This window comes from Triturus cristatus, chromosome 4_1 (genome assembly GCF_964204655.1).
Source record: "Triturus cristatus chromosome 4_1, aTriCri1.1, whole genome shotgun sequence".
Lineage (NCBI taxonomy): Eukaryota > Metazoa > Chordata > Amphibia > Caudata > Salamandridae > Triturus > Triturus cristatus.
The window spans coordinates 150041278-150054239 of NC_140585.1; the positions used below are offsets into that span (position 1 = coordinate 150041278).

A 12962-nucleotide genomic window follows, 5' to 3' on the forward strand; every position below is an offset into this window, starting at 1 on the left:
GTACCATTTGACAAGAGTTAAGAAGACTTACCGCAACGGTATCATGTCGTTTGAGATGTTGATTATCTTTTCCCCAATTCAATGTTCAAAATGGAACCCTGCTTATAGTTTCCAAATCACTTTATAAAGTTGGTCAACCGCTGATAGCTCATCTTTTTATTTGAGAATTTCTGTTCACCTTGTTGAATCAGGTTGGATCTCTGGTGCAATGGATAGCGGCTTGGGGTTCTAGGCGAATGTAGAGAAAGCATTCAAAGTCTTTGGGTTGGAATACTAGCTGGGTCAGTTTTATCCCTCCTTTATCTTATAACTAATTGAAACAGTAACAAACAATGCCTGCTTCTGCATAACCAGAGACATTTACCAAAACGGCAGTGAAAGAAAGTCTATTTAAACAGACACTGTTTGCTTTGAAAATGTTGCATAATCTATGCCCAAGAGTAAATTTCCAGTTATACTGCTGGACATGTAATTTAGTACCTAGTAATAGTATTTGGCCTTTTACTAATTTCACAATGTCAATTTAGAGACATGATTTCTAAGTCAGCCGAAAATGAGATAGAACGAATTTCAGGATTTAAAATAGATTACGTGTGCTGCTGAAATTTCAAATGCTTGAAATATCAATTAATTATTAAACTCTACATATTTGATTGCTAATATATGTAACCATATTAAGAATTAAAGTGTAGGTTGGTGTGCGTCCACATCATTTTTAGCTGATTTTTAGTTGCAGTGTTGCAGAGCCTGGATAGCTCAGTCGGTAGAGCATCAGACTTTTAATCTGAGGGTCCAGGGTTCAAGTCCCTGTTCAGGCGGTCGGCTACTTTAAAGAAAAAGTATTCTGATTGTACATTCTTTTTGTGTTCCACTGCATGATGAATAAGATATTCCATTACCAAAATTAAAAAAAAACGTCTTTCATGGAGAAGTGAAAAACCCATCTGTCTCATATATCAGATGACGATACACTAAACTTAAGTTGTATGCAGACTTACCAACTGTATCATGTAGTTTGACACGGTGAATAACTTTTACCCAATTCAATATTCAAGATATAGCCATGGTTATAGTATCCAATGAACTTTATAAAGTTGATCAACAGCTCAAAGCTCATTATTTCATTTCTGAATATCTGTGCACCTCATTCAAGCAGATTGGCTCTGTGGCGCAATGGATAGCGCATTGGACTTCTAGGTGAATGTCAAGAAGGTATTCAAAGGCTGTGGGTTCGAATCCCACCAGAGTCAGTTTTATCCCTGTTTATTTCATAACTATTTAAAGAAGTTATAAGCGATGCATGCATGCTTCTGCTTCACCAAAATCATTTGCTAAAAAAGGTCAGTAAAAGGAAGTCTATTTTAAAGAGACACCGTTCAATTTGGGTAATCTATGCAGAAGAGGAAATTGTCAGCTGTACTGATGAAAATATAATTTACTCGGAAGTAAGATTTTGGGCCCTTCCTTAATTTTACCATGTCAATAAACACATATGAATTTGACGTCAGCAAAAAAATGAGATAGTAGCAACTTCAGGACTAAAAATAAGGTTACATTTACTGAAGAAATTTCAAATGCTTGAAATATCAATTCATTATTATATTCTAGTGTATTTGGTACCTTCTTCAGGTAACCATCTTAAGAAACATAGCGTTAGTTGGGACACTGCCAAATTTTGATTAGGTGATTTTGAGGTTTGCTGTATCAGAGCCTGGATAGCTCAGTCGGTAGAGCATCAGACTTTTAATCTGAGGGTCCAGGGTTCAAGTCCCTGTTCAGGCGGTTTGTTTAAAGAAAATGTACTCTAATGACATGCTCTTTTCAGGATCCAATGAACGAGTAGTCCCATAGAGTAATTGCAAGTTACTCTTAATGGAGCCATTAAATACCCATCGGTCGTGTACCATTTGACAAGAGTTAAGAAGACTTACCGCAACGGTATCATGTCGTTTGAGATGTTGATTATCTTTTCCCCAATTCAATGTTCAAAATGGAACCCTGCTTATAGTTTCCAAATCACTTTATAAAGTTGGTCAACCGCTGATAGCTCATCTTTTTATTTGAGAATTTCTGTTCACCTTGTTGAATCAGGTTGGATCTCTGGTGCAATGGATAGCGGCTTGGGGTTCTAGGCGAATGTAGAGAAAGCATTCAAAGTCTTTGGGTTGGAATACTAGCTGGGTCAGTTTTATCCCTCCTTTATCTTATAACTAATTGAAACAGTAACAAACAATGCCTGCTTCTGCATAACCAGAGACATTTACCAAAACGGCAGTGAAAGAAAGTCTATTTAAACAGACACTGTTTGCTTTGAAAATGTTGCATAATCTATGCCCAAGAGTAAATTTCCAGTTATACTGCTGGACATGTAATTTAGTACCTAGTAATAGTATTTGGCCTTTTACTAATTTCACAATGTCAATTTAGAGACATGATTTCTAAGTCAGCCGAAAATGAGATAGAACGAATTTCAGGATTTAAAATAGATTACGTGTGCTGCTGAAATTTCAAATGCTTGAAATATCAATTAATTATTAAACTCTACATATTTGATTGCTAATATATGTAACCATATTAAGAATTAAAGTGTAGGTTGGTGTGCGTCCACATCATTTTTAGCTGATTTTTAGTTGCAGTGTTGCAGAGCCTGGATAGCTCTGTCGGTAGAGCATCAGACTTTTAATCTGAGGGTCCAGGGTTCAAGTCCCTCTTCAGGCGGTCGGCTACTTTAAAGAAAAAGTATTCTGATTGTACATTCTTTTTGTGTTCCACTGCATGATGAATAAGATATTCCATTACCAAAATTAAAAAAAAACGTCTTTCATGGAGAAGTGAAAAACCCATCTGTCTCATATATCAGATGACGATACACTAAACTTAAGTTTTATGCAGACTTACCAACTGTATCATGTAGTTTGACACGGTGAATAACTTTTACCCAATTCAATATTCAAAATATAGCCATGGTTATAGTATCCAATGAACTTTATAAAGTTGATCAACAGCTCAAAGCTCATTATTTCATTTCTGAATATCTGTGCACCTCACTCAAGCAGATTGGCTCTGTGGCGCAATGGATAGCGCATTGGACTTCTAGGTGAATGTCAAGAAGGTATTCAAAGGCTGTGGGTTCGAATCCCACCAGAGTCAGTTTTATCCCTGTTTATTTCATAACTATTTAAAGAAGTTATAAGCGATGCATGCATGCTTCTGCTTCACCAAAATCATTTGCTAAAAAAGGTCAGTAAAAGGAAGTCTATATTAAAGAGACACCGTTCAATTTGGGTAATCTATGCAGAAGAGGAAATTGTCAGCTGTACTGATGAAAATATAATTTACTCGGAAGTAAGATTTTGGGCCCTTCCTTAATTTTACCATGTCAATAAACACATATGAATTTGACGTCAGCAAAAAAATGAGATAGTAGCAACTTCAGGACTAAAAATAAGGTTACATTTACTGAAGAAATTTCAAATGCTTGAAATATCAATTCATTATTATATTCTAGTGTATTTGGTACCTTCTTCAGGTAACCATCTTAAGAAACATAGCGTTAGTTGGGACGCTGCCAAATTTTGATTAGGTGATTTTGAGGTTTGCTGTATCAGAGCCTGGATAGCTCAGTCGGTAGAGCATCAGACTTTTAATCTGAGGGTCCAGGGTTCAAGTTCCCGTTCAGGCGGTAGGCTACTTTAAAGAAAAAGTATTCTGATTGTACATTCTTTTTGTGTTCCACTGCATGATGAATAAGATATTCCATTACCAAAATTAAAAAAAAATGTCTTTCATGGAGAAGTGAAAAACCCATCTGTCTCATATATCAGATGATGATACACTAAACTTAAGTTGTATGCAGACTTACCAACTGTATCATGTAGTTTGACACGGTGAATAACTTTTACCCAATTCAATATTCAAAATATAGCCATGGTTATAGTATCCAATGAACTTTATAAAGTTGATCAACAGCTCAAAGCTCATTATTTCATTTCTGAATATCTGTGCACCTCACTCAAGCAGATTGGCTCTGTGGCGCAATGGATAGCGCATTGGACTTCTAGGTGAATGTCAAGAAGGTATTCAAAGGCTGTGGGTTCGAATCCCACCAGAGTCAGTTTTATCCCTGTGTATTTCATAACTATTTAAAGAAGTTATAAGCGATGCATGCATGCTTCTGCTTCACCAAAATCATTTGCTAAAAAAGGTCAGTAAAAGGAAGTCTATTTTAAAGAGACACCGTTCAATTTGGGTAATCTATGCAGAAGAGGAAATTGTCAGCTGTACTGATGAAAATATAATTTACTCGGAAGTAAGATTTTGGGCCCTTCCTTCATTTTACCATGTCAATAAACACATATGAATTTGACGTCAGCAAAAAAATGAGATAGTAGCAACTTCAGGACTAAAAATAAGGTTACATTTACTGAAGAAATTTCAAATGCTTGAAATATCAATTCATTATTATATTCTAGTGTATTTGGTACCTTCTTCAGGTAACCATCTTAAGAAACATAGCGTTAGTTGGGACACTGCCAAATTTTGATTAGGTGATTTTGAGGTTTGCTGTATCAGAGCCTGGATAGCTCAGTCGGTAGAGCATCAGACTTTTAATCTGAGGGTCCAGGGTTCAAGTCCCTGTTCAGGCGGTTTGTTTAAAGAAAATGTACTCTAATGACATGCTCTTTTCAGGATCCAATGAACGAGTAGTCCCATTAGAGTAATTGCAAGTTACTCTTAATGGAGCCATTAAATACCCATCGGTCGTGTACCATTTGACAAGAGTTAAGAAGACTTACCGCAACGGTATCATGTCGTTTGAGATGTTGATTATCTTTTCCCCAATTCAATGTTCAAAATGGAACCCTGCTTATAGTTTCCAAATCACTTTATAAAGTTGGTCAACCGCTGATAGCTCATCTTTTTATTTGAGAATTTCTGTTCACCTTGTTGAATCAGGTTGGATCTCTGGTGCAATGGATAGCGGCTTGGGGTTCTAGGCGAATGTAGAGAAAGCATTCAAAGTCTTTGGGTTGGAATACTAGCTGGGTCAGTTTTATCCCTCCTTTATCTTATAACTAATTGAAACAGTAACAAACAATGCCTGCTTCTGCATAACCAGAGACATTTACCAAAACGGCAGTGAAAGAAAGTCTATTTAAACAGACACTGTTTGCTTTGAAAATGTTGCATAATCTATGCCCAAGAGTAAATTTCCAGTTATACTGCTGGACATGTAATTTAGTACCTAGTAATAGTATTTGGCCTTTTACTAATTTCACAATGTCAATTTAGAGACATGATTTCTAAGTCAGCCGAAAATGAGATAGAACGAATTTCAGGATTTAAAATAGATTACGTGTGCTGCTGAAATTTCAAATGCTTGAAATATCAATTAATTATTAAACTCTACATATTTGATTGCTAATATATGTAACCATATTAAGAATTAAAGTGTAGGTTGGTGTGCGTCCACATCATTTTTAGCTGATTTTTAGTTGCAGTGTTGCAGAGCCTGGATAGCTCAGTCGGTAGAGCATCAGACTTTTAATCTGAGGGTCCAGGGTTCAAGTCCCTGTTCAGGCGGTCGGCTACTTTAAAGAAAAAGTATTCTGATTGTACATTCTTTTTGTGTTCCACTGCATGATGAATAAGATATTCCATTACCAAAATTAAAAAAAAACGTCTTTCATGGAGAAGTGAAAAACCCATCTGTCTCATATATCAGATGACGATACACTAAACTTAAGTTTTATGCAGACTTACCAACTGTATCATGTAGTTTGACACGGTGAATAACTTTTACCCAATTCAATATTCAAAATATAGCCATGGTTATAGTATCCAATGAACTTTATAAAGTTGATCAACAGCTCAAAGCTCATTATTTCATTTCTGAATATCTGTGCACCTCACTCAAGCAGATTGGCTCTGTGGCGCAATGGATAGCGCATTGGACTTCTAGGTGAATGTCAAGAAGGTATTCAAAGGCTGTGGGTTCCAATACCCCCAGAGTCAGTTTTATCCCTGTTTATTTCATAACTATTTAAAAAAGTTATAAGCGATGCATGCATGCTTCTGCTTCACCAAAATCATTTGCTAAAAAAGGTCAGTAAAAGGAAGTCTATTTTAAAGAGACACCGTTCAATTTGGGTAATCTATGCAGAAGAGGAAATTGTCAGCTGTACTGATGAAAATATAATTTACTCGGAAGTAAGATTTTGGGCCCTTCCTTAATTTTACCATGTCAATAAACACATATGAATTTGACGTCAGCAAAAAAATGAGATAGTAGCAACTTCAGGACTAAAAATAAGGTTACATTTACTGAAGAAATTTCAAATGCTTGAAATATCAATTCATTATTATATTCTAGTGTATTTGGTACCTTCTTCAGGTAACCATCTTAAGAAACATAGCGTTAGTTGGGACGCTGCCAAATTTTGATTAGGTGATTTTGAGGTTTGCTGTATCAGAGCCTGGATAGCTCAGTCGGTAGAGCATCAGACTTTTAATCTGAGGGTCCAGGGTTCAAGTTCCCGTTCAGGCGGTAGGCTACTTTAAAGAAAAAGTATTCTGATTGTACATTCTTTTTGTGTTCCACTGCATGATGAATAAGATATTCCATTACCAAAATTAAAAAAAAATGTCTTTCATGGAGAAGTGAAAAACCCATCTGTCTCATATATCAGATGATGATACACTAAACTTAAGTTGTATGCAGACTTACCAACTGTATCATGTAGTTTGACACGGTGAATAACTTTTACCCAATTCAATATTCAAAATATAGCCATGGTTATAGTATCCAATGAACTTTATAAAGTTGATCAACAGCTCAAAGCTCATTATTTCATTTCTGAATATCTGTGCACCTCACTCAAGCAGATTGGCTCTGTGGCGCAATGGATAGCGCATTGGACTTCTAGGTGAATGTCAAGAAGGTATTCAAAGGCTGTGGGTTCGAATCCCACCAGAGTCAGTTTTATCCCTGTGTATTTCATAACTATTTAAAGAAGTTATAAGCGATGCATGCATGCTTCTGCTTCACCAAAATCATTTGCTAAAAAAGGTCAGTAAAAGGAAGTCTATTTTAAAGAGACACCGTTCAATTTGGGTAATCTATGCAGAAGAGGAAATTGTCAGCTGTACTGATGAAAATATAATTTACTCGGAAGTAAGATTTTGGGCCCTTCCTTCATTTTACCATGTCAATAAACACATATGAATTTGACGTCAGCAAAAAAATGAGATAGTAGCAACTTCAGGACTAAAAATAAGGTTACATTTACTGAAGAAATTTCAAATGCTTGAAATATCAATTCATTATTATATTCTAGTGTATTTGGTACCTTCTTCAGGTAACCATCTTAAGAAACATAGCGTTAGTTGGGACACTGCCAAATTTTGATTAGGTGATTTTGAGGTTTGCTGTATCAGAGCCTGGATAGCTCAGTCGGTAGAGCATCAGACTTTTAATCTGAGGGTCCAGGGTTCAAGTCCCTGTTCAGGCGGTTTGTTTAAAGAAAATGTACTCTAATGACATGCTCTTTTCAGGATCCAATGAACGAGTAGTCCCATTAGAGTAATTGCAAGTTACTCTTAATGGAGCCATTAAATACCCATCGGTCGTGTACCATTTGACAAGAGTTAAGAAGACTTACCGCAACGGTATCATGTCGTTTGAGATGTTGATTATCTTTTCCCCAATTCAATGTTCAAAATGGAACCCTGCTTATAGTTTCCAAATCACTTTATAAAGTTGGTCAACCGCTGATAGCTCATCTTTTTATTTGAGAATTTCTGTTCACCTTGTTGAATCAGGTTGGATCTCTGGTGCAATGGATAGCGGCTTGGGGTTCTAGGCGAATGTAGAGAAAGCATTCAAAGTCTTTGGGTTGGAATACTAGCTGGGTCAGTTTTATCCCTCCTTTATCTTATAACTAATTGAAACAGTAACAAACAATGCCTGCTTCTGCATAACCAGAGACATTTACCAAAACGGCAGTGAAAGAAAGTCTATTTAAACAGACACTGTTTGCTTTGAAAATGTTGCATAATCTATGCCCAAGAGTAAATTTCCAGTTATACTGCTGGACATGTAATTTAGTACCTAGTAATAGTATTTGGCCTTTTACTAATTTCACAATGTCAATTTAGAGACATGATTTCTAAGTCAGCCGAAAATGAGATAGAACGAATTTCAGGATTTAAAATAGATTACGTGTGCTGCTGAAATTTCAAATGCTTGAAATATCAATTAATTATTAAACTCTACATATTTGATTGCTAATATATGTAACCATATTAAGAATTAAAGTGTAGGTTGGTGTGCGTCCACATCATTTTTAGCTGATTTTTAGTTGTAGTGTTGCAGAGCCTGGATAGCTCAGTCGGTAGAGCATCAGACTTTTAATCTGAGGGTCCAGGGTTCAAGTCCCTGTTCAGGCGGTCGGCTACTTTAAAGAAAAAGTATTCTGATTGTACATTCTTTTTGTGTTCCACTGCATGATGAATAAGATATTCCATTACCAAAATTAAAAAAAAACGTCTTTCATTGAGAAGTGAAAAACCCATCTGTCTCATATATCAGATGACGATACACTAAACTTAAGTTGTATGCAGACTTACCAACTGTATCATGTAGTTTGACACGGTGAATAACTTTTACCCAATTCAATATTCAAGATATAGCCATGGTTATAGTATCCAATGAACTTTATAAAGTTGATCAACAGCTCAAAGCTCATTATTTCATTTCTGAATATCTGTGCACCTCATTCAAGCAGATTGGCTCTGTGGCGCAATGGATAGCGCATTGGACTTCTAGGTGAATGTCAAGAAGGTATTCAAAGGCTGTGGTTCGAATCCCACCAGAGTCAGTTTTATCCCTGTTTATTTCATAACTATTTAAAGAAGTTATAAGCGATGCATGCATGCTTCTGCTTCACCAAAATCATTTGCTAAAAAAGGTCAGTAAAAGGAAGTCTATTTTAAAGAGACACCGTTCAATTTGGGTAATCTATGCAGAAGAGGAAATTGTCAGCTGTACTGATGAAAATATAATTTACTCGGAAGTAAGATTTTGGGCCCTTCCTTAATTTTACCATGTCAATAAACACATATGAATTTGACGTCAGCAAAAAAATGAGATAGTAGCAACTTCAGGACTAAAAATAAGGTTACATTTACTGAAGAAATTTCAAATGCTTGAAATATCAATTCATTATTATATTCTAGTGTGTTTGGTACCTTCTTCAGGTAACCATCTTAAGAAACATAGCGTTAGTTGGGACACTGCCAAATTTTGATTAGGTGATTTTGAGGTTTGCTGTATCAGAGCCTGGATAGCTCAGTCGGTAGAGCATCAGACTTTTAATCTGAGGGTCCAGGGTTCAAGTCCCTGTTCAGGCGGTTTGTTTAAAGAAAATGTACTCTAATGACATGCTCTTTTCAGGATCCAATGAACGAGTAGTCCCATTAGAGTAATTGCAAGTTACTCTTAATGGAGCCATTAAATACCCATCGGTCGTGTACCATTTGACAAGAGTTAAGAAGACTTACCGCAACGGTATCATGTCGTTTGAGATGTTGATTATCTTTTCCCCAATTCAATGTTCAAAATGGAACCCTGCTTATAGTTTCCAAATCACTTTATAAAGTTGGTCAACCGCTGATAGCTCATCTTTTTATTTGAGAATTTCTGTTCACCTTGTTGAATCAGGTTGGATCTCTGGTGCAATGGATAGCGGCTTGGGGTTCTAGGCGAATGTAGAGAAAGCATTCAAAGTCTTTGGGTTGGAATACTAGCTGGGTCAGTTTTATCCCTCCTTTATCTTATAACTAATTGAAACAGTAACAAACAATGCCTGCTTCTGCATAACCAGAGACATTTACCAAAACGGCAGTGAAAGAAAGTCTATTTAAACAGACACTGTTTGCTTTGAAAATGTTGCATAATCTATGCCCAAGAGTAAATTTCCAGTTATACTGCTGGACATGTAATTTAGTACCTAGTAATAGTATTTGGCCTTTTACTAATTTCACAATGTCAATTTAGAGACATGATTTCTAAGTCAGCCGAAAATGAGATAGAACGAATTTCAGGATTTAAAATAGATTACGTGTGCTGCTGAAATTTCAAATGCTTGAAATATCAATTAATTATTAAACTCTACATATTTGATTGCTAATATATGTAACCATATTAAGAATTAAAGTGTAGGTTGGTGTGCGTCCACATCATTTTTAGCTGATTTTTAGTTGCAGTGTTGCAGAGCCTGGATAGCTCAGTCGGTAGAGCATCAGACTTTTAATCTGAGGGTCCAGGGTTCAAGTCCCTGTTCAGGCGGTCGGCTACTTTAAAGAAAAAGTATTCTGATTGTACATTCTTTTTGTGTTCCACTGCATGATGAATAAGATATTCCATTACCAAAATTAAAAAAAAACGTCTTTCATGGAGAAGTGAAAAACCCATCTGTCTCATATATCAGATGACGATACACTAAACTTAAGTTGTATGCAGACTTACCAACTGTATCATGTAGTTTGACACGGTGAATAACTTTTACCCAATTCAATATTCAAGATATAGCCATGGTTATAGTATCCAATGAACTTTATAAAGTTGATCAACAGCTCAAAGCTCATTATTTCATTTCTGAATATCTGTGCACCTCATTCAAGCAGATTGGCTCTGTGGCGCAATGGATAGCGCATTGGACTTCTAGGTGAATGTCAAGAAGGTATTCAAAGGCTGTGGGTTCGAATCCCACCAGAGTCAGTTTTATCCCTGTTTATTTCATAACTATTTAAAGAAGTTATAAGCGATGCATGCATGCTTCTGCTTCACCAAAATCATTTGCTAAAAAAGGTCAGTAAAAGGAAGTCTATTTTAAAGAGACACCGTTCAATTTGAGTAATCTATGCAGAAGAGGAAATTGTCAGCTGTACTGATGAAAATATAATTTACTCAGAAGTAAGATTTTGGGCCCTTCCTTAATTTTACCATGTCAATAAACACATATGAATTTGACGTCAGCAAAAAAATGAGATAGTAGCAACTTCAGGACTAAAAATAAGGTTACATTTACTGAAGAAATTTCAAATGCTTGAAATATCAATTCATTATTATATTCTAGTGTGTTTGGTACCTTCTTCAGGTAACCATCTTAAGAAACATAGCGTTAGTTGGGACACTGCCAAATTTTGATTAGGTGATTTTGAGGTTTGCTGTATCAGAGCCTGGATAGCTCAGTCGGTAGAGCATCAGACTTTTAATCTGAGGGTCCAGGGTTCAAGTCCCTGTTCAGGCGGTTTGTTTAAAGAAAATGTACTCTAATGACATGCTCTTTTCAGGATCCAATGAACGAGTAGTCCCATTAGAGTAATTGCAAGTTACTCTTAATGGAGCCATTAAATACCCATCGGTCGTGTACCATTTGACAAGAGTTAAGAAGACTTACCGCAACGGTATCATGTCGTTTGAGATGTTGATTATCTTTTCCCCAATTCAATGTTCAAAATGGAACCCTGCTTATAGTTTCCAAATCACTTTATAAAGTTGGTCAACCGCTGATAGCTCATCTTTTTATTTGAGAATTTCTGTTCACCTTGTTGAATCAGGTTGGATCTCTGGTGCAATGGATAGCGGCTTGGGGTTCTAGGCGAATGTAGAGAAAGCATTCAAAGTCTTTGGGTTGGAATACTAGCTGGGTCAGTTTTATCCCTCCTTTATCTTATAACTAATTGAAACAGTAACAAACAATGCCTGCTTCTGCATAACCAGAGACATTTACCAAAACGGCAGTGAAAGAAAGTCTATTTAAACAGACACTGTTTGCTTTGAAAATGTTGCATAATCTATGCCCAAGAGTAAATTTCCAGTTATACTGCTGGACATGTAATTTAGTACCTAGTAATAGTATTTGGCCTTTTACTAATTTCACAATGTCAATTTAGAGACATGATTTCTAAGTCAGCCGAAAATGAGATAGAACGAATTTCAGGATTTAAAATAGATTACGTGTGCTGCTGAAATTTCAAATGCTTGAAATATCAATTAATTATTAAACTCTACATATTTGATTGCTAATATATGTAACCATATTAAGAATTAAAGTGTAGGTTGGTGTGCGTCCACATCATTTTTAGCTGATTTTTAGTTGCAGTGTTGCAGAGCCTGGATAGCTCAGTCGGTAGAGCATCAGACTTTTAATCTGAGGGTCCAGGGTTCAAGTCCCTGTTCAGGCGGTCGGCTACTTTAAAGAAAAAGTATTCTGATTGTACATTCTTTTTGTGTTCCACTGCATGATGAATAAGATATTCCATTACCAAAATTAAAAAAAAACGTCTTTCATGGAGAAGTGAAAAACCCATCTGTCTCATATATCAGATGACGATACACTAAACTTAAGTTGTATGCAGACTTACCAACTGTATCATGTAGTTTGACACGGTGAATAACTTTTACCCAATTCAATATTCAAGATATAGCCATGGTTATAGTATCCAATGAACTTTATAAAGTTGATCAACAGCTCAAAGCTCATTATTTCATTTCTGAATATCTGTGCACCTCATTCAAGCAGATTGGCTCTGTGGCGCAATGGATAGCGCATTGAACTTCTAGGTGAATGTCAAGAAGGTATTCAAAGGCTGTGGTTCGAATCCCACCAGAGTCAGTTTTATCCCTGTTTATTTCATAACTATTTAAAGAAGTTATAAGCGATGCATGCATGCTTCTGCTTCACCAAAATCATTTGCTAAAAAAGGTCAGTAAAAGGAAGTCTATTTTAAAGAGACACCGTTCAATTTGGGTAATCTATGCAGAAGAGGAAATTGTCAGCTGTACTGATGAAAATATAATTTACTCGGAAGTAAGATTTTGGGCCCTTCCTTAATTTTACCATGTCAATAAACACATATGAATTTGACGTCAGCAAAAAAATGAGATAGTAGCAACT

At 36.1% G+C, this 12962-nt stretch overlaps 16 non-coding genes across 16 annotated transcripts; all 16 read left to right on the forward strand.

Annotated features, from left to right (window-relative positions):
• The first annotated feature begins 745 nt into the window (after nt 1-745).
• TRNAK-UUU (transfer RNA lysine (anticodon UUU)) lies at nt 746-818 on the forward strand. The gene has a single exon. It is a non-coding gene; the product is annotated as a tRNA-Lys (tRNA).
• A 341-nt stretch (nt 819-1159) lies between these two features.
• TRNAR-UCU (transfer RNA arginine (anticodon UCU)) lies at nt 1160-1250 on the forward strand. The gene is given in 2 exon segments: nt 1160-1196; nt 1215-1250. It is a non-coding gene; the product is annotated as a tRNA-Arg (tRNA).
• Nucleotides 1251-1709: 459 nt separating this feature from the next.
• Nucleotides 1710-1782, forward strand: TRNAK-UUU (transfer RNA lysine (anticodon UUU)). Its single transcript has one exon. It is a non-coding gene; the product is annotated as a tRNA-Lys (tRNA).
• A 1277-nt stretch (nt 1783-3059) lies between these two features.
• On the forward strand, nt 3060-3150 carry TRNAR-UCU (transfer RNA arginine (anticodon UCU)). The gene is given in 2 exon segments: nt 3060-3096; nt 3115-3150. It is a non-coding gene; the product is annotated as a tRNA-Arg (tRNA).
• Nucleotides 3151-4023: 873 nt separating this feature from the next.
• Nucleotides 4024-4114, forward strand: TRNAR-UCU (transfer RNA arginine (anticodon UCU)). The gene is given in 2 exon segments: nt 4024-4060; nt 4079-4114. It is a non-coding gene; the product is annotated as a tRNA-Arg (tRNA).
• Nucleotides 4115-4573: 459 nt separating this feature from the next.
• TRNAK-UUU (transfer RNA lysine (anticodon UUU)) lies at nt 4574-4646 on the forward strand. Its single transcript has one exon. It is a non-coding gene; the product is annotated as a tRNA-Lys (tRNA).
• An 864-nt stretch (nt 4647-5510) lies between these two features.
• Nucleotides 5511-5583, forward strand: TRNAK-UUU (transfer RNA lysine (anticodon UUU)). Its single transcript has one exon. It is a non-coding gene; the product is annotated as a tRNA-Lys (tRNA).
• Nucleotides 5584-6888: 1305 nt separating this feature from the next.
• On the forward strand, nt 6889-6979 carry TRNAR-UCU (transfer RNA arginine (anticodon UCU)). Its single transcript is given in 2 exon segments — nt 6889-6925; nt 6944-6979. It is a non-coding gene; the product is annotated as a tRNA-Arg (tRNA).
• A 459-nt stretch (nt 6980-7438) lies between these two features.
• Nucleotides 7439-7511, forward strand: TRNAK-UUU (transfer RNA lysine (anticodon UUU)). The gene has a single exon. It is a non-coding gene; the product is annotated as a tRNA-Lys (tRNA).
• Nucleotides 7512-8375: 864 nt separating this feature from the next.
• Nucleotides 8376-8448, forward strand: TRNAK-UUU (transfer RNA lysine (anticodon UUU)). Its single transcript has one exon. It is a non-coding gene; the product is annotated as a tRNA-Lys (tRNA).
• A 341-nt stretch (nt 8449-8789) lies between these two features.
• Nucleotides 8790-8879, forward strand: TRNAR-UCU (transfer RNA arginine (anticodon UCU)). Its single transcript is given in 2 exon segments — nt 8790-8826; nt 8845-8879. It is a non-coding gene; the product is annotated as a tRNA-Arg (tRNA).
• A 459-nt stretch (nt 8880-9338) lies between these two features.
• On the forward strand, nt 9339-9411 carry TRNAK-UUU (transfer RNA lysine (anticodon UUU)). Its single transcript has one exon. It is a non-coding gene; the product is annotated as a tRNA-Lys (tRNA).
• An 864-nt stretch (nt 9412-10275) lies between these two features.
• Nucleotides 10276-10348, forward strand: TRNAK-UUU (transfer RNA lysine (anticodon UUU)). The gene has a single exon. It is a non-coding gene; the product is annotated as a tRNA-Lys (tRNA).
• Nucleotides 10349-10689: 341 nt separating this feature from the next.
• Nucleotides 10690-10780, forward strand: TRNAR-UCU (transfer RNA arginine (anticodon UCU)). The gene is given in 2 exon segments: nt 10690-10726; nt 10745-10780. It is a non-coding gene; the product is annotated as a tRNA-Arg (tRNA).
• Nucleotides 10781-11239: 459 nt separating this feature from the next.
• On the forward strand, nt 11240-11312 carry TRNAK-UUU (transfer RNA lysine (anticodon UUU)). The gene has a single exon. It is a non-coding gene; the product is annotated as a tRNA-Lys (tRNA).
• An 864-nt stretch (nt 11313-12176) lies between these two features.
• On the forward strand, nt 12177-12249 carry TRNAK-UUU (transfer RNA lysine (anticodon UUU)). The gene has a single exon. It is a non-coding gene; the product is annotated as a tRNA-Lys (tRNA).
• The last annotated feature ends 713 nt before the right edge of the window (nt 12250-12962 follow it).